The sequence below is a fragment of the Bidens hawaiensis genome, unplaced genomic scaffold (assembly GCF_021521415.1).
Source record: "Bidens hawaiensis isolate Kalapana, Puna unplaced genomic scaffold, B.hawaiensis_p1.1 tig00001511_1, whole genome shotgun sequence".
Taxonomy (NCBI): domain Eukaryota; kingdom Viridiplantae; phylum Streptophyta; class Magnoliopsida; order Asterales; family Asteraceae; genus Bidens; species Bidens hawaiensis.
The window spans coordinates 3510076-3529529 of NW_027491085.1; the positions used below are offsets into that span (position 1 = coordinate 3510076).

General features: G+C 38.8%; 1 protein-coding gene, 2 non-coding genes and 1 pseudogene across 4 annotated transcripts in view; 3 read left to right on the forward strand and 1 right to left on the reverse strand.

Annotated features, from left to right (window-relative positions):
* LOC143583388 (pyrophosphate-energized vacuolar membrane proton pump 1) overlaps positions 1-15738 on the forward strand; it is a 148073-nt gene extending 132335 nt beyond the window's left edge. The window contains exon 9 of the transcript XR_013144159.1: positions 15728-15738. The gene's annotated coding sequence lies outside the window, so the exon portion shown is untranslated. The remainder of the gene's footprint in view (positions 1-15727) is intronic.
* On the reverse strand, positions 667-1899 carry LOC143583352 (deSI-like protein At4g17486; annotated as a pseudogene). Its single transcript, XR_013144155.1, has 3 exons — positions 1634-1899; positions 1098-1385; positions 667-975 (listed from the first exon to the last, which is right to left on the reverse strand). The product of XR_013144155.1 is annotated as a deSI-like protein At4g17486 (transcript).
* Positions 6708-6779, forward strand: TRNAN-GUU (transfer RNA asparagine (anticodon GUU)). Its single transcript has one exon. It is a non-coding gene; the product is annotated as a tRNA-Asn (tRNA).
* TRNAS-GCU (transfer RNA serine (anticodon GCU)) lies at positions 6789-6876 on the forward strand. Its single transcript has one exon. It is a non-coding gene; the product is annotated as a tRNA-Ser (tRNA).
* Positions 15739-19454: the final 3716 nt, after the last annotated feature.

The window sequence follows — 19454 nt, forward strand, 5'->3', positions numbered from 1 at the left end:
TGAGATCAGGACTCGAACTCTGGCATTGGTGATAGTGAGGTTTGAACCCCCTACCTCTCACTTATAAAGTGAGTGCTCTACCATTGAGTCACGTCCAATTTTATGTTCAACTTCAACTTTAATCACAAATCTACCCATTTAAAACTATATTATACTAATATATATTTAGTACATACCAAAAATAGTCGTAATCTTAAAAAAATCTCCTTAGAAGACGATTATTTTTAGCTTTATATTTGCTCGTCTTTTCGTCTTTTCAACAAATACATGACAACGTTTTTATGTTCAACTTCAACTTTTTTTGTATTTTTTATTATTTTTTTTAAACGACCAACTAAGTAACGCTGGGTATTCCGTACGTTAAGAAAGACATTCATGTGTAGTCTTTTGTCCAAACAATTTGATATTTAGTGATATTCAATTACTTTAATTATATTCGATTTGTGAGTGAAGTTAAATGTGAAAGCGCATAATTTTGTCAAATACTACATGTTGTTAAAAGGTTAAGCTTTTTCTCATAAATATATTTTCCTTACGAGTTGGTCAATCAATTTGACTTAAAATCAATAAAAACTAATAAAAAAACAAATTAAAAATTTAGCTTGTACAGAATTCACGCAATCCATGAAACCTTGACTTAATTTGTTAAAAATAAACAAAATCAAAAGAAACAAAGAGTAACTAAATTAGATGTAATTACCATTACACATGAACAATATCAAGAAGAAGAATTAAGACCCATTATAGGTGAGCCATTTGATGGAGAAAGAAGTGTTCTTCCATGACCTCCACCGCGACCACCCGGGGATGATTTGGAAGACGTGGGAGAGCTCGAAGATGAAGTAAACCTACTCGAACGGCTCCTCAGTTTCGCCTTGATCTCCGCTTCATTACATATTTTATTATCTAATTTATCTTCAATTCCAACTTTAGTCGAATTTATACTCGCGGGAACTATGCAATTGCACAAAAAACCTAAAAGTCACGAAAAGAGACGATTAGTGGCAGAGACAAAATCTCTTTTATGTTTTAACACCTAAAGGTCCTGGGTTCGGGTCAAAGAAAGTAAAAGAAATTTGTCTTAAATAAAATGTTACCGATTCTAGCTAGACGATTGATCCACCTCGGAATAGAGTTTCCAGTGAGTCGGATACACAAATCGTTACAAAAGTGATTGCAATTTCTAGTAATCAGGTTATACGAAGTTCCTTTATATTCGCGAGCAAGCTCATCCATGACTCGTTTAACCTCGTTCGGATTCAATTCCGTCCATCCGATCAGAATCTGCTTCCTGAACGTGAATCCTTCGCATTGTTTCGGTTCTCCTTCGAATATTCCAGTTGTCGCTTGTTCATGAGATCCGTAAGCATACTCTACTCGATGAACTGAAATCAACGATTACAAATATTAATCAAACTTTTAAATAAATTGTTAAATTAATTTACAAATTAATCAAATTAAGTAACAAATATTCTGTCTAGTTTGGTGGCACAGTGACAACGTAGTGACAATATAGTGACAAACAGAGACAAAGTTTCTTAAACACTTAAAAACATCCTAGTTCAAAATATCCCGGGATGTAAAAGAAATTTGTCTTTCAGATACACAAGTAACGAGTATTGGTAGATCTAACCTTGAACACCGGAATGATAAACACCAAGACCGAACCAGTAGGCATATTCATTCATGGAGAGTAAGATCATAAACATTGAGATACACTGGAATAGATCCAGGTTTTTTGCACTTTACAGAATTAGTTCCTCGACAGAGCATGTGCGTTGAAGATTTGATGAAGGAATCGAATAATATTATTTGAAAGTGAGAGAGAGAGTAAGGAGTGCATGGATGAAGGTGAAGCTTGTTGGTGTCATCAGCGACATATAAGCATTGGATCATCTTTTTCGGACCCCACCGTTTTTTTTGTATTTTTAAAAAATATGATAACTTTATTATTATCATACTATATATAATACACCAAACTAAGGGCAAATTAAGACACTTGATTTTAAGGGATTTACAATTGCTAATGCATAAGGTACATGTGTTAGTAAGGGTAAACTTGTCTTTAAACACAATTCATTAACTTATAAGTTTGGTCCATCATCTTTAACCACTTATTTTTTTTTAATTTAAACTTTAAGCTAACCTCCCACCCATGATTTTTAAACGACTATTAATATTTTTATAAAAAAATTACATCATAAAAACGAGCATTTTATTCTCTTAAGTTGAATATGATATTGTTATAATTTTTTTTTCAATTTAAATAAATTAATATGTTACGTATGGGTTTTTAGTGTCGGTTTTGATGGTTTTAAGTTAAACTTGTGAGCCCAACCGTTAATACTGATTTTTTGTCGTCCAAAACCAAACTCAACATTGAAGTTGAAACCGAATCGTTACCAACGGCTTGGTTCCCGTTTTGGTTTCACAGTTTTAAATTTAATAATAAATTTAGTTTAAAATAATTATTCATTTAAATGTATCATCAATTATAACAAAACACCAACATAATATGATACTTGAGATGATCATAAATAAAGAATGATAATTTTAGCCACATAAATGGTAAATACTAATGGAAGATCTAGGACTCGAAATGATAACAACAGATATCATAAAAATAAATTAATATCATATTGCCAATTAGGTTAATTTAAAGTTGTATAGCCAAGTTATTTATAATAAAAAGATTTATGTTTCAATTACATTTTAACTATATCTAATATATATAACTAAACATATCTAATAATTAATAATAAAAAAGATTTAAGATGCATTTAACATTTACAATCTAATCCGGTCTGGTGTCATATGGACGGTTGCCAGTATAAACCGCGAACCAATCGTTCATCACGTTTTGAAATATTTGGAAACCGACCAACTAACCGAAAGTAAAAAAAGAAAAAGAAAAAAGAAGTCAAACCAATGACTGGTTTAAAGGATTTCAAGGTTTTAAACCGAACCATAAACACTCATATTTGTTACGTTGATGGTCAACACACCCGCTGCACCTGTCTAGTTTATTTAAAAGTGTATTTGGTTGTATAATTTGAACTAGGAGTTGTTTGATTAATTTATTGGTTGAATAATCATTAGAAAGATGTATGTGCATTCAAGTAAAATACGGTTGTTTTAATATAATTCCGTTAGTTGATAAAGTTTTAAACAATGTATATTCTATTAAATAGATAAATAGAGATACAGGTGAGTTCAATAAAAGAAAAACGTATAATATTTTAACAAATATAATGGGTTATAAAATAAGTGTTATACTCGAATACAAACATATTAATGTAAAAATTATGATTACTCTACATATTGGTAAACCGGAGTCCGGAGGTGATTACTATTACTTTACTTCATTTTTATAGTGTAATTCATTTATTAATAACAATTTACAAATAAAAAATTAATAATGTGAGATGTATTAGTACTAAAGAAGTTTGAAATTCCTGTATGACGGGAGCAAATTTAATATAATAATAAAAAAGTATTTGACATGTGATGTGTTATGTAGTGTGTAACGTAGTACATCAGAGTTAGTACAACGCTTCATGTTGGTTCAATGGTTCATACAACATATTTGCGTTTAAACTTTTTTTTAATATTCTCTCTATATGCTAAAACATTAACTATAACGGTTTAAAAATCATCTAAATAAAATAACAACTAATTGACAAAAAGAATACTCTCGATGCACGGTTGAATTATATATCAACTTAGTTAAAAGAGAATTATTTACGTACATAAAAAGTGTTTTTCATACACGGCTTAACGACATATTAATTAATGATGATAAACCCATACTAATGAAAAGTAACCACAATATGTAAAAAGAGGTTGTTAGTTCACAACCCAGTTGTATGTATCGATGATGATAGACACAAACTAGCGAAGCGTAACGATAGTGCGTAAATAAGTGTTGGCACTCCACAACCCAATTGTAGTAGTGTTTTTGGGGCAGTCGAACAACTTGAACTACAAATTTTAAGCAAAAGGAACATATATATTCTTAGACAATCACAAAACATCAATTTAAAGATACATGATTTTCATTTAAACTGAACTTTTGATACAAACACGACTTTTTGCAGCTAAGTCAACCATTTAAAGTGACGATATAACATACCCATTTACTCTAGTTTTAGAAATTTAAGTGCCACATAGAAAAAACTTGGACGATGTAGTGCCAAACCGTGTGCCTATATCAATTGAGTCGAGCCAAATCCTTAAGTTTGAGTTCAAGTATTTTAACATGAGAAAAGTTAATAGAATATATTCATTTGAAGAAGAAACAATCGATTCTATAACACCCTATAACAAACCATGTAGTGTTTATGCAAATATATAACTTATAAACAATAAGAACAAATCTTTTGTTTTCTCTTTGAATGGCCACTAATTAAGTATTACACGCATATTTCTTGATGACTTATTCAATCATTTAACAAAAGACTTTCTTTGTAATGGAAAAGGTGGCATATCAAGAATGATGGTAGTCGATTTCTTTATTAAATGTAACATTTAGTTTCTATTGACTTTGAAATGTCTTCCCACTTATGACTTTTATCATGTTTTTCTATAATTAAGAATCTTGACAAGTATACCGTTACCATATTGATTTGTCGAATCTTCATTATACTAGATACTTAAGAAGTCTTTACCTATTTTCTTAAAGCATTGTTGTAACCCGTTGACCTATAAATCTTTATACTAACCCGCTAGTGATGCCGCAGACTATTTAACATTTGATGTAGTATTCGAGTTTAATTGAAGTGTTTAGCTTTATATGACTAATTTATGCAACATGAGCCAATGAGGAGTTCATGAATATGTAGTTCTATAGTATTATTGAACTGACAACAAATAGTCACCTTTTATAATGTCGCGAGACTTATACGAACCATTTTCTTGTATTTTAATATTAAAAACTAAAACACTATACAAGATTATTACATGGTTTAAGCCTCTAAACTACTTATTTGTCCATTTACTCTCTAATTAGATGTAAGTTCAAGATCAGTTGTTTGTTTCTTTAGTTTTTCAAAATGTTGTCATTATGTAATATTCGGATGTTCAATCACTAATAACTTTGTTAAGAGATGTAATAAATATATATGTTATAATTTAAAAAAAATAAGCAATTTTCGTTTTAAAATATATATTTTGGTTAATGGGGCAATTCTTTTGAGATATTATAGAAAGTATAACAGGAAACACTCATCATTATGGGTAGTGGAGCAATGCAGTATAATAATTTTCTTTAAAAAAATATTGGCATTTTGAATTATATATTTTTGCGTATGGTTCGGTGATATGTTACTTTATGGGAAAATGTGCATCATAATATTTGATATTGAACAATTTTAACATTATACATCATGTGCTCCAAACAAATTTATTTTATTTGCTTATTGTTATACTAAATTGTTACCTTTGGATTTATTTTTATTTTTACTTTTTAGGTTCATATAACTGTATAAGAGTGACAATATGAATGAGTTGAGTTAAATTAGTTGATGGGTCAGATTGAGTTTTTAATAAAGAGATTAGGATAAATATGAATCAAGATGGGTAAAGTTAACGAATCTTGACCCAAGTAATGTTAAATTACAAAGGGTTTTAAAAAACCCTCAAAATAAAAAATTCAAATAAATTAATAGAAAGTAATAACTCAAAATATATAAATCAAAAAACGAAAAACGTAAATCAACTAAAATGTTCCCCGTCGTTCCGTTCATTAGAAAAAGAAAAGTTTTGTCTCGGTTCAGATTCGTTTTATCGGGTTTTTTTCCAGTCCGGTTTTGTTTTTTCCGTTTAAGTCCATTTCGGTTTTGATGTTTTCGGTTTCCATTTAGTTTCGATTTCTCGGTTCCTGCTCGGCGTCGTGGTTTTGTTTTGAAATAAAATAGGATGGAGCTTGTTTTTAGTCCATTCTAATTCATAAACAAACTCATTCTAACCCATAACCAAAATTATTAGCATTTTCTCAATTTATCTTGACCTCCTTAGAAATCATTTGGATCCATCATGTCCCGAATCATTTCACTTGTGTCGTTCTGTGCGTGTAGAAGTATGATACACAAAATGATTGATATACTTGTCTAATTCGTGCACATAGTATTTTATTGTTAACTACCTAGCAATGAAGGACGTTTGTTAATGACGCACGAGTGAAATTTGAAAAGATGACACGACTTAATATCAACATATCAGTTATCACATGCATTTAAGTTTGAATCGTATATATATTTTTTTTGTAAAGTATAATTCCACACCTAAAAAATAACCTTTTTTTAAATAATAATCCCGACTTCATAATAATTGACTTGTAGACTGTAGTACTTTTCAAAGTTGAAAAGCATCAAATTGAGCCGAATTACGGATCGTTAATGGCTTATGGGCCCAAACTAAACTAGACAGTCCAGATTGATCTCGTTACTTCTTTCTGCTCCACCCAAAATTAGAGGTGCACAAAAACACGTATATAGAGGTAGGGTACCAAAAAAACCTAAATACTCTTAAATAAGACGAATCTCGAGAGTGGATGGTTGATCGCCACCTCCTTGTCCTGGAGGCTCTCCGGCCGGGGAGGGGCTTGCTATCGTAACCTTTTTCCCGGTGTATGTGAGGGTGACGAACTCCTTTTTGTTCGGTCATAGGTTGGTCCAAAGAACGAGAGTCGGCTTCCTTAAGTCCGTTGTTCCTCAGTAGCTCAGTGGTAGAGCGGTCGGCTGTTAACTGACTGGTCGTAGGTTCAAATCCTACTTGGGGAGAATTAAATTGAAAAGATGGCTGAGTGGACGAAAGCGGCGGATTGCTAATCCGTTGTACGAGTTATTCGTACCGAGGGTTCGAATCCCTCTCTTTCCGTTGATGACTTTCTATTTTTTTTTCTAGGAGGAAGCTGTGACACGTTCACTAAAAAAAAATCCTTTTGTAGCGAATAATTTATTAAAAAAAATAAATAAGCTTAACACAAAAGAAGAAAAAGAAATAATAATAACCTGGTCCCGGGCATCTACCATTATACCCATAATGGTGGACCATACTGTTTCTATCCATAATGGAAAGGAACATTTACCTATTTATATAACAGATCGTATGGTAGGACACAAATTAGGAGCGCGGGTCAATTAGAAGTCCTTCTTACGGAGGAATAGTAGAGAGAGGAAAAACCGGCCAGTAACATATCGCCACGTCATGCGGGAAATTCGAAAAAGAGAAAAAGTTGTACAGTCGGGTACAGTAACAGCCGTCAAAAACGTCCTGTCACCTGCACACGCGCCTGCGAGTGGTCAACTTGTCCTTTTTCATGATTATCCACAAACAACAAAAGATATTTCCCACCAACTTGCAAAGTCAAAAACCCCCAAATCCATATAAAGTCCAGAATTCCATCCGCATAAAATACTTCACACGGAAGAAACACTGGACTGGGGGGACTTATAGAGGTAGGGTACCAAAAAGACCTAAATACCCTTAAATAAGGCCCGCAGGTCAATCAGAAGTCCTTCATAAGGCACCAAGGGACATATAAACTATCCGCATAATCAATTGAGGAAGAAACACTCTCATAGCACATGCGGAAGCATCATAGCACCCTCAGAAGTCATCCGCAAGAAGGAATAACCTTCCGCGTAAATGGCCACGAGGTAATGCTCCGGGACAGCTGTCACCTTCTAGAAGATTTACCAAGATGCTTTCATGGGTAATACGTGATCTTTAGGCCAAATAGCCAATGACATCTGGCAAGGTCGTTATAACTGTGCACATGGCCAATATTCCCCCGATAACCAAATATAAAGAGACACGTGTCCAGGTTGTTATACATGCACATGCAACGTATAGGTTGAACCTATCACATAGGGACACGTGTCCAGACGGTTATGCAGGCATATTCTTAAGGGACAGCTGGCCCAATCACCTTCCCACATCCTTCGGCTATAAATACCCTCTCGATCATCATAAGGTATTCATTCACAATCACTGTACTCTCTCAATTTACTTAAGTACTTTATCTTCTCATCAGGACTGTACTTATTCTCACGCCGGATGGTGGTTACGGGAAGACCCCCACCTCATCCTTCCCGTAACGAGCTCATGGTGTTCTGTTTTGTAGGATTCACGTCATTGGACTTTGGAAATTGTGCTCATATCGTATTGAAAGTTAACCGTATACTACTCTGTGGATTCATCGGATCTAGGACCCATCAGTGGGGAGTAGATCCCTGTTTCTTCATTGGCGCTATTCGTGCTTGTGTTAGAACAACAGAATTTTTTTCCGTTCTCTTTACGATGTGGCTCAGTTACCTAAAGAGCCGGCGGAGAATCAAACACAACCTTCACGTGATCTGAACCTTGAAACACGTGAAGGAGCAACATCTGTGTTTAATTGAATTACACCTCCTGCTACACGAACTGATGCCATGAACCCTGGAGATTTTACCTTGGGTGGTTCAACGGCTCGGGGGTTGTTTGCTCAACAGGAGGACGTCACTCAGGCGAACACCGGAAACGTTGTTACACCGACTACTGACTTGGGGTATATCACAGCCCCAGGAGGTTCTAATATAAAGAACCTAGAACGTATTCCAAGAGAAGTCCATCGAACTCAGTCAGAGTTAGGTTTAGAAGAAGATTCCGGTGACTCTAATCTAAGAAGAGCTCACCGTCATAATCTCAAAACCGAAGAAACTTTGTCTCCGGACGAGGGGCTTCGTGTTCAGCAAGAAAGTTTAAAAGCAGAGTATGAACGTCGGGTCCGGAATGAGCGTTTCCATGGCCGTACCTTGACATACGATGAGCCTCCCAGGAGATCAATTTCTCCTCCCATAAGGGAAGCCACATCCAATACAGTTTGCTACCAGAGCGAAACATGACCGAAACCCGAAGGTTGCGTCCTCGTCCCCGCATAGATATGCGGGTGCCATCATATGAGGACGAACTGGACGGGTACGACTCATCTTTTCGGCCGGATGGTAGTTTTTATAGCAGGGATAGTCGTCTTCCTTCTTACAGAGGAACTAGCTACCCGCGACCAGTTGTCCGCCATGCGGAATATCACAGCAATGCTGAACATGATTTTTTCGAAACCATACCGTCCGAAATCTTTTGCAGAGAAGTCGAAATTTATTCCAAGTATCTCACATGCTTCATTTCCAGTAAACGCAAAGATTCCAACATCTGTTAGAACATATAATGGAATGGCATATCCTAGCGATCATTTGTTGAGATTTGTGGCAGTCGGGGGAGTCAGCGGTTGGAATCTTCCGTACTGGTGCCACATGTTCGCACTCACACTCACGGGAGCTGCGAGAGAGTGGTTTGAGAAACTGCCTGCTGGACAAATCAAAAGCTGGAATGATTTCATAGCAAAATTCTCCCAACATTTTAGTCAACAAAAGAAACATACTCGTGACCCTTCGGATATATTAGATGTTACAAGGCGAAATAACGAGTCTATTGAGGACTTCATTACTCGTTTTACTAACGAGAGACTTAATATCGGAGGAGTAAGTGAAGACATGCTGCGCGGAGCATTTTGTAAAAACGTCCACAGCGATGCCTTGATCCGTACCTTAACAGGAAGGGACGGAATGCCTAAGTCATGGGATGAAATCATGAAGGCATCAAAGTTGTTTGCAAGAACTGAAATAACTCTAAGTTCCGGCAGTCAAAAGCAGTCTCCAAGGGTCGAATTCCAAACTCTGAGACCAAATAGACAAGCTAAGGGACCAATATAGTCAAGACTTCAGCCAAGTGCAGAAACGCCTAAACCTTTTGATGCAAGATCTTTGATCGGCAACAAGGGTAAACGTAATTTTTCAGCTTGTTCCACCAACAGTTGGACTCAATTATCAAAAACTTCCTCAGAAATTCTCATAACCGAGAATTTGACTTTCCGGAAGCCTCAACCAATACCAAGGAAGTCATTCCTTGATACTAAAAAACATTGCTCATATCATAATGATGTTGGACGTAACACGAATGAGTGTGTGGCCCTCAGAACAGAAATTGAAACAGCAGTTAAAAATGGTAAAATCGAACATTTGGTTAAGGGCGTACGAGCAGGGACTGGCAAACCTCCCGCAAAGGATAACCAGGGCCCAGCTAAAAGGCAAATCAAGGATCTGAATATCCACATGATTCAAGGGGGACATTCAGGTAAAGGAAAGATGAGGGATTATGAGGACGAAGAATGGAAGAGTGAACCGGTGATCTTTCCTCGGATCAAAGGTGGTCCATGTAATAAATACCCAGTGATAATTACTGCCGAATTTGGTCACTACCGGTCATAATATGTATTCTTCGACACAAGCAGCACGTCCGACATTATGTACGAACAGTGTTTTGAACAGTTGGACGATGAAGACAAAGAAAGACTACAGCCAATCCATGCTCCCGTCTCTGGTTTCGGAGGAGAGATAATGCACCCGCGCAGTGTTATCACTTTCCCGGTCACATTAAGCGACGGAGTACGTTCGAGAACTGAAGAAGTAGAATTTTTGGTCTTACCAGCAACTTCCAAGCATGACATTATTTTGGGACGAGAGGCGATTGGAGATTTCAATGCCCACCCGTCCACAGCACATGGTGCAGTAGGAGTTCCGACTCGCACTGGTGTGGCGATAATTCACGTAAATCGGCATTGTTTTGCAACATAAAGCTCAAGACCAAGCAAGGTCCCAAGACAGGCTCAGAGGACTGAGCCAGAGAAATGGATCCTCAATAAAAAGTTTCCGGACCAAACCGTAATAATTGGTCCGTCCATCTCTGAAATCGTCCGAACCTTTCTAAAGCAGCTATTGATAAAAAACATTGACATTTTTGCATGGCAGCCTGCGGACATGACCGGTGTCCCGCGGAGCATTTCAGAACACAAGTTGAAGGTGAATCCATTAATCACCCCAATCGTACAGAAGAAGAGAAAAATGGGCCCGGAACAAACGAAGGCCATGAATGAACAAGTACAAGATCTTCTTCATGCTGGGATTATAAGAGAAATCAAATACCAAACATGGGTAGCCAACTCAGTGATCGTTCCAAAAAGCAACGGAACGTGGAGAATGTTTATAGATTATAAAGATATAAACAAAGCCTGTCTGAAAGATTGTTACCCACTTCCGGAGATCGATTTGAATGTAGATGCTGTAGCCCCATTTAAGTTCAAGTGCTTCCTCGATGCCTACAAGGGCTATCATCAAATCCATATGGCAGCTGGTGATGAGGACAAGACAGCATTCCTCACTGACCAGGGAACATTCTGTTACAGAATGATGCCTTTTGGGTTAAAAAATGCGGGAGCCATATATCAACGACTGATGGATCAAGCCTTCAAAGGACAAATAAGTCGGAATCTTGAAGTCTATATGGACGATCTGGTAATCAAAAGCACTGAAGAGGATCAAATGTTTAGGGATATCGAGGAAACTTTTGAAACACTGAGAAGTATCAACATGAAACTTAACCCAGCAAAGTGCTCCTTCGGGATGGAGGAAGGGAAGTTTCTCGGAGTAATTGTTATAAGCACGGGCTTTAAAGCTAACCCAGACAAGGTTCAAGCAATAGCCCGCACGCCATCTCCCGAATCTCTCAAACAAGTTCAAACACTCAACGGCAGACTAGTAGCATTAAACAGGTTCCTGGAAAACCACGCTGCTAAATCTTACCCGTTCATTTCAACATTAAGGAATTGCCTCAAAAAGGCACAGTTCAGATGGACTCCGGAAGCTGAACAAGCATTCCAGGAAGTCAAGAAGTGTTTAAAGGAATTACCCACGCTAACTGCTCTTCACGCGAGCGAACCATTAACACTATATTTGTTGGCATCTGACATTGCCGTAGGGGCGGTCTTACTGACGGATAGGAAAAATGTTCAAACACCAATTTACTACGTCTGTAGAACACTATCGGACCCGGTAAACAAGATATTCAATGTTGGAAAAGCTGGTTTTGGCATTTGTATATGCCGTCAGACGGCTCCGCAGATATTTCCAGGGCTACCCCATCAATGTATTAACCGGGTACAAACTCCAGAACGTGTTGAGTAAACCCGAGCTGTCCGGACGACTGGCGAAATGGGCTATCGAATTGGGTGAACACTCGATTGAATATAAGCCGAGACCAGCGATCAAGGGAAAAGTACTCGCGGACTTCGTTACAGAAGTCCCACAATACAAAGAACAAGAATGCCTAATCGAACAACAACCCCAAGCACCTCCGGAACAAGGGCAAGTTTGGTCATTGTTCACGGAAGGAGCTTCCAGCAGCGAAGGGTCAGGTGCAGGCTTAAGATTAATCAACCCGAAGGGGCATGAATTTACGTATGCCATCAAGTTGGACTTTAAAAGTACCAACAATGAAGCGAAATACGAAGCCTTCCTGGCGGGATTGCGGATAGCAAGAAAGCTTGGAGTGAAACATTTAGAGGCTCGGGTGGATTCTATGCTAATTGCGGGATGTAGGTTCCCTGGACGGATCGCACGAGATATCTCGATCAACTCAGGTGCGGAATCCCTGCGTAGATCGTTACGAGTATAGAACACGAATCACACGAACACACGAAACGAACACACGTTATATAATAACTCAAACACGTGATACGATATCACTATTACAAACACACGTTACAGCTCTCGTAACAACTCGAACAAACTAACACTAACAACTGATTCTCCACAAACAGCCGTAACCTAGGACTATTTATACACGACAACTTCGCCTGGCATGTTCAGGCGAAGTTGTCCATAACTTCGCTTGACTAACAAGTTCGCCTAGGCGAACTTGTTAACAACTTCGCTTAAAACATATATAAAACATAATTAACATTACAGATTCGATTACAGACACTAGACTATGAACTACTGACATTATGCACCAACAGACTCCCCCTTGGCAGTAGCTTCATGTCTTGATCTTCAAGCACGTGTCTTGTAACCTTCAATCTCTTTGTCTTCATGCATGTACTCCTTCTCTCACACATACCGTGACTACTCGCTGATATTTCCTCGCTTCGTCTTTCCAAGCAGGAATATAAAATATCTTCTTTTCATTTAACACCTGCAGATCAGCTTTCGATAAATTAACAAGATGCATCGGATCATACACTCTTAGCACTTCTTGTTCGTCTTCGTCTTCCATCACGGCTTCAGCAGTCTGGCAATCAACATACCACCATTTAAGGTTCTTCAACACATCCTTGGGCATTGTCTTCATCGGCACATCTTTAAGACACCGAATCGGTTTGTACTTCATCACCACCAGAACTGCCAGCCGCACCTGCAGACTCCCCCTGAGCTGTGGAAGTCCCAAGAGCTTGAGTAGTTCTTGGCAACTCACCACCTGCACCTTTCGATGCATTGGGATCATCGTCTCTATCATTTCTCTTCTTTGTCCTTAACTCGTAGCCTTTACAGCTTGTCTCCCCCTGAGATGCCAAGAACTCCTTCATAGAATCTATAATTCTCCCATGTTCAACCAGGAGGGACGACTGTAGTTGATTTTCTGCTACTAGGCGTTGAATAGCCTGGGTCTGGACAAGATTCACCCTTGATTGTTCTGCCACGACCCGCTCAAGTGCAGCTATTCTCTCCGAGTCTGAGAGGGTTGCATCGAAATCAAACCTCATGTGAGATGTGTCTTGAGTATACTCAGCAGGGATTTCGAATGAAACCGGGACATCAGAAGCAGCTGTGGAAGTAACCGCAGGTGGTATCGTGACCGACAACCCTGCAGTTGCAACGACTGTTGACTCAACAAATTGTGCAACCACCTCTGAAGGAGTAAGCGTTGGAGGTGGTAAAGACACAATCTCCGGAGTCGTCAGCTGGAAAGTAGTAGACGGAATGCCGAAAGCTGATGATGTAGCCACCACGGGAACATCCGCGGCGCTTAAACTTGTGACCTGTAGTGATGTAGGAACAATCGACATACCTGACAGTGCGGGCGGAGCGAAACGTACAACTCTTGAAGTCTCTCCAGCTCCCATACCTGCACCTGTCCTTTCCCGTCTTGAACGTCTAATCAACTTGTGAATATCCTCTTCTTCTTCTGACTCACTATCATCATCTGTCCTCTTTCTCTTCCCAAACGTCCTCTCTTGAGTCACCAACATCCTTCTCGCCTCATCCATAACATCATCAAGATCTGAGTCAGCCACCGTCGTAGCTGCTCTAGTAATACGCACAGTCGAGACACGTTCAACTGGGATCTGAACGTTCTCCTCTGGATCCACCCGATCCATATCGAAGAATCCTTGACCTCCGAATTCTGCATCAAGGTCCACTTCCTCCTCCGGTGACACAACAGGAGCAGCAGGTATAGCTTGAGATGCTCCTGCCTGTTGTGGTGCCGGGTCTCTGAACTCATCCCCACGAGCTGACACATACCCCGGGTTTATTAAGTACCCAAAGAGTGGAGTATGCCTTGGACGCAGTTCAGGCTTGCTCCTCGCACTGGATGTTCGGCATTGAGCGAAGATACGTTTGCTCACACTCTCCACGTATCGTATTGGACGTCGTTGAGGCAACGTGGGAGCAACATGATTCAAGATCATCTGAATGAATCTTGGATACATGATGAACCTCTCACGGGCCATCGCTCTTCTCTGTCTATCGATCTCGTAAAAGACCATCTGACTAAAGCTATAACGTTTGTTATAAGTCAGAGCAGTCATTGCTGACTGCATGGTCTCACCCATACCATCAGTCCCCGCCTTCCTCCCAGACATGCAGACAATCATTACGTGCATGAGGAAGCGCCACTGATCAAGTAGGAAACCCTTCCTCCGTTGTGTATCGCCCAATGGACCAGAATAGCCTATTCGTAGAAATGCTCCATCGCAGAACGGAGCAACAAACTCTGTAGGGTCATCCCTAGTCTCCTCTCCAAAAAGTAAAGCCACCCGAATTTGTTCAGACGAGAACATAACTTCTTGATTGTTGACGGTTGCTCGCATAACCGGGGGCTCAACGCGGCAATCGTATTCCACTGTCTGCCAAAAATCCTCAATATTGGGTAAGGAAATCGGCAGAGTCGTAGTGATTGCGTGGAATATCCTCGAGCGAAGGAGGAAAGTGATTATCTCGCGGTAATCTTCAACTCCGTTCGCTTCCGGGTCTAAGGTGATATACATATTGTGACCCGGGAAGAATTGCCTCTGATTATCTCCGTCATCTCCTCCAGCACCTCCAGCACCTGCTACTGCAGCCATATCTGCAACAAACGAACCAAGTTAGATAAACGTTAAGGCATAACACAAGTTCGCTTGTTACCATGAGCGAAGTTGTGAAAAAATCTGTATAGGCGAAGTTAAAGTTGGGGCGAAGTTGGGAACAACTTCGCTTCATCTTTAAGTTCGTCTGATAACTAATAAGTTAAAAGGTCCAGGCGAAGTTAATGTTAACTTCGCCTCACCACAACATCGCCTCAGGCGAAGTTAAGCCTCAGGCGAAGATACGGATAACTTCGCCCAAACCTTAAGTTCGCCTGAATCTGAATCGGCGACAGTAAGGTCGTTTCAAACTTCCGAAAACTTGATGTTTTTGGTTAATGTGAAGATTTAGGACTCTTAAACATAAGATTTTAAGGATAACTAGACGACTAGGTTGGGTATGAACACATAAAAAACAAGTTTGAAAATCCGGTAATAAAGGTCGATCGACCGAGGTCACGAAACAGGTCGAAACGACCTCAGATTAACATCAATGAACATGGATTATACGATATGATGACCCAACAAACCTTTAAATCGGTTTGAAATCGAAGAAATTGATGAACAGATGAATCGACAGATAACCTCGATAAGTTCGCTGTTAAATCGGAGAGCATAAGTTCGCTGATATTTGAGAATAATGAACGAATGACCTTTGAAAATCCTTATATAGGGGCGCTGTTATACAGGCGAAGTTACGGATAACTTCGCTTAGGCGAAGTTATTCACAAGTTCGCCTGTTTAACAACTTCGCCTATATTTACAAAATCAAACCTTATATTTACAAATAAACGGAACATACGAAGCTAAAAACGATGTCATGGCTTCTTATTTATCACAAGCACGGGTCTTGATTCGCCAGTTTTCCTCCTTCAACATTGTTCACATTAAGAGGAGCGAGAACAAGTCGGCGGACGCTCCTAGTAAGCTAGCTTCAACGAATTTTGAGCATTTTGCCAAAGATATTAGTGTAGAATTTCTAGACCATCCATCCGTTCCACAAAATCAAGTCCTGGTAATTCACACTGGTGTCGAGTCTTGGAGCACTTCCAGCAGGAAAGGCTGAGGCTCGGAAGATCAAGCATAAAGCTTTGAATTACCAGTTGACTGATGGTATCTTGTACCGAAGATCATTTCTTGGCCCACTCTTGCGCTGTGTAGACGCGGAAGACGCAAATTACTTAATCAGAGAAATTCATGAAGACATTTGCGGATTACACGCGAGACCAAGAATGACGGTTGCAAAAATCATGAACGCAGGGTATTATTGGCCCGACATGCACTTAGACGCTGTGCAAGAAATCAGAAAGTGTGATTCGTGCCAGCGCCATGCCCCCAACACCCTGCGTCTAAAGAACGAACTGATTCCAGTAACTTCTGCCTGGCCGTTTCAGAAGTGGGCTATTGACATTATGGGACCTTTCCCAGAAGCCCCGGGACGAGTCAAGTTCCTGATAGTGGCCATTGATTACTTCACCAAGTGGGTGGAAGCCAAACCAATCGCATCAATTACGGCTTCAAGCGTGAAAAAATTTCTTTGGGAATTTATCATTTGCCGGTTCGGTCTCCCGCAAGAATTGGTAAGTAACAATGGGACCCAATTTGCTGACAGTGGATTGCAAGCATGGTTGAAAGAACTCCAAGTCATTCAAACTTTTACATACGTTGCTCATCCACAAGCAAATGGTCAATTCGAGAGGACCAACCGAACTATCAAAGAAGGGATTAAGGCAAGACTAGGGACGAAACGAACAGGGTGGGTGGATGAACTGCCTCATGTTGTCACACCCTCAAAATCCACTAACGGAGTTTTACCGTCAGAGGGTGTGAACTAACAGGATCGGAATCATTAGTTATAATCAAACCATAAGAACGTTTAAATGAAAATAAGTGCGGAAGCGTAAAAACCAAAAGACAAAAGTTGCGTCATGCAGGACGACTTAAAAACCCAAGTAATAATAGTTAAAAAAATGTTTGCATATCAGAATATTCAAAAACCATGCATGATCCTATACCGCGCGCCCGCCTCGGCTACCTGAGAACAACATACTAAAAGTGTCAACACAAGGTTGGTGAGTTCACAAGTTTATATAAAGTAAAGCGTTTAACGTTTGCGTTCAGCGTTTTGCGTTTAGTGTTTTGCGTTCAGCGTTTTGCGTTACCAGATAGTGTTAAATCAATTATATATCGATAGGTAGCTAGCCTATACAACAAGTATTACTAAGTGTTCGACACCGAAGCTGACTGTTTATCAAGTGCCTTGTCACCAGGTCATCCATACCATGGTACGTGTTAGCCAAAATTACACCCGCTCGACCTCCAGTCGAGTTTAGCGTTGGGTGGGGTTTGTCAAACCCAGTAGTACTACTCAACAGTGACTCGCTATTCCAAATATTAACCGGTTCGATGTGTAGGACTTCAAATGTTTCGTTTGCCACTTAGCCTTTACAAGTGATATATAATTTACTAACAAAATCTTAAATGCGTTTATCGGAGTATGTTATCTCCCCCAAGTGAAAAGCGTTTAAAACAGTTTAAAGGGGTAAGTGAAACTCACTGTTTGCGAAGAAAATTCTCAAAAATAAATCACCAAGTGCTGCGCGTCACAGAAAACTCTCTCTAGCGTTCTAAAACAATAAGAGATTTTTCTAAGTGTCGGAACTATTATTGAGTCTCTAGACTCGGCACATAATACCTATGCACACAATGTGTTTCGTGTTTCGTTTGTGAATCGTGTGTGACTTTAACAAGTACATTCGTGATACATTACATGTGTGAGCAATTATTTACGTGTCATGTATTAATAATGTACATCACTAGCAATTTCTCCCCGTAAGGGCAATTTGGTCACACATAACTATTAACTAGCAATTATTCCCCACAAGGGCAATTTGGTCAAAACACGACAACTATTTAGCAAGCATTCCCCGCAGGGGCAATTTGGTCAAAACATAACAATTACATAGCAAGTATTCCCCACAGGGGCAATTTGGTCAAAACATAACAATTATATAGCAAGTATTATGTTTCATGCATTTTCACAAAATTCAGCAGCTAGTTTCACCGAGACAGAAATTCTACTTGAAAGATTGTACTATTACACTGATCATAGCATCTCAATTAATTTACCAAAAATCATCACAAAAACATGCATGTGTTAGGTTTCCAGAACATATTTTATTTTATTTTTATTCCACCTAGATTTCTAATAATGACTAAAACATTACAGCAAGCTCATAACAGTCAAATTCATGCGCAACAGAATGTTATTTGAAATTCCCGTTAAATGAAAAATCCAACAAATGCAAGAACACTTGGGTTAGGTTCCTAACTCAATAAGTCAACTTCCAAAAGTGGAACCAACCCAATTGGTCTCGTAGTTCATGAGATATAACATTTACAAAACAACCTAACAGTAGGTCTAACAACTCAGCTTTGCACAACGTTTTTGTAAAATCATAAAAGTTAACTTTTACACGTCCAAAAATTGCAAATTTATATTCTTTAGAAACTAGACTCAACCTAGTTTACTGTAGCATCAATAATCTCAACCAATTTTCAAATTTACACCCCGATACAGTCAATTGAACATCAACAACACAATCTGTCCAGAAACTGTTTGCATCCAAACTTAACATATTAACCATCTATGGACCACAATCCACTCATATGACATTCTAGACACTATAACCACTATCCATGCATATCAATTTCACCATACATACATGGTTAGGGTTTTATTTGATCTCAAACTCAAAGACACAACAATTAACATGTAATAATATCAATTCTAGTTATCATATCACAATCAATCCATCATCAAATCAAGATAAAACATATGAACACATATACATATGAAAATCGGACCTAGGGTTTATAATTATACCTTCAAAAACACCAATACAAGCAAGAGGAAGGTAGAAGATGGCTAGAAACGGATGTAGGATGCTTCAATTGTGAAAAACCAAGATCAAAACCAAGTGATATGTGTGTGTATGTGAGCCGATTGTGAGGAGAGCAATGGGGGGGGGGGCTGCCGTCGACTTAGGTGAAGGAAAGAGGGAGGGGAGTTAGGGTTTTATAATATTATTAATAATAATCATGTTACATCTAGGTCCCTCCACTTTCAAATGTTATCTTTCTAGCTTAATTAACTAGTTCTAGCACATTGAGTTAACGTTTATAACAATGTTATCACATAACACATAAGTCTAACACATAATTATCACATAATTAT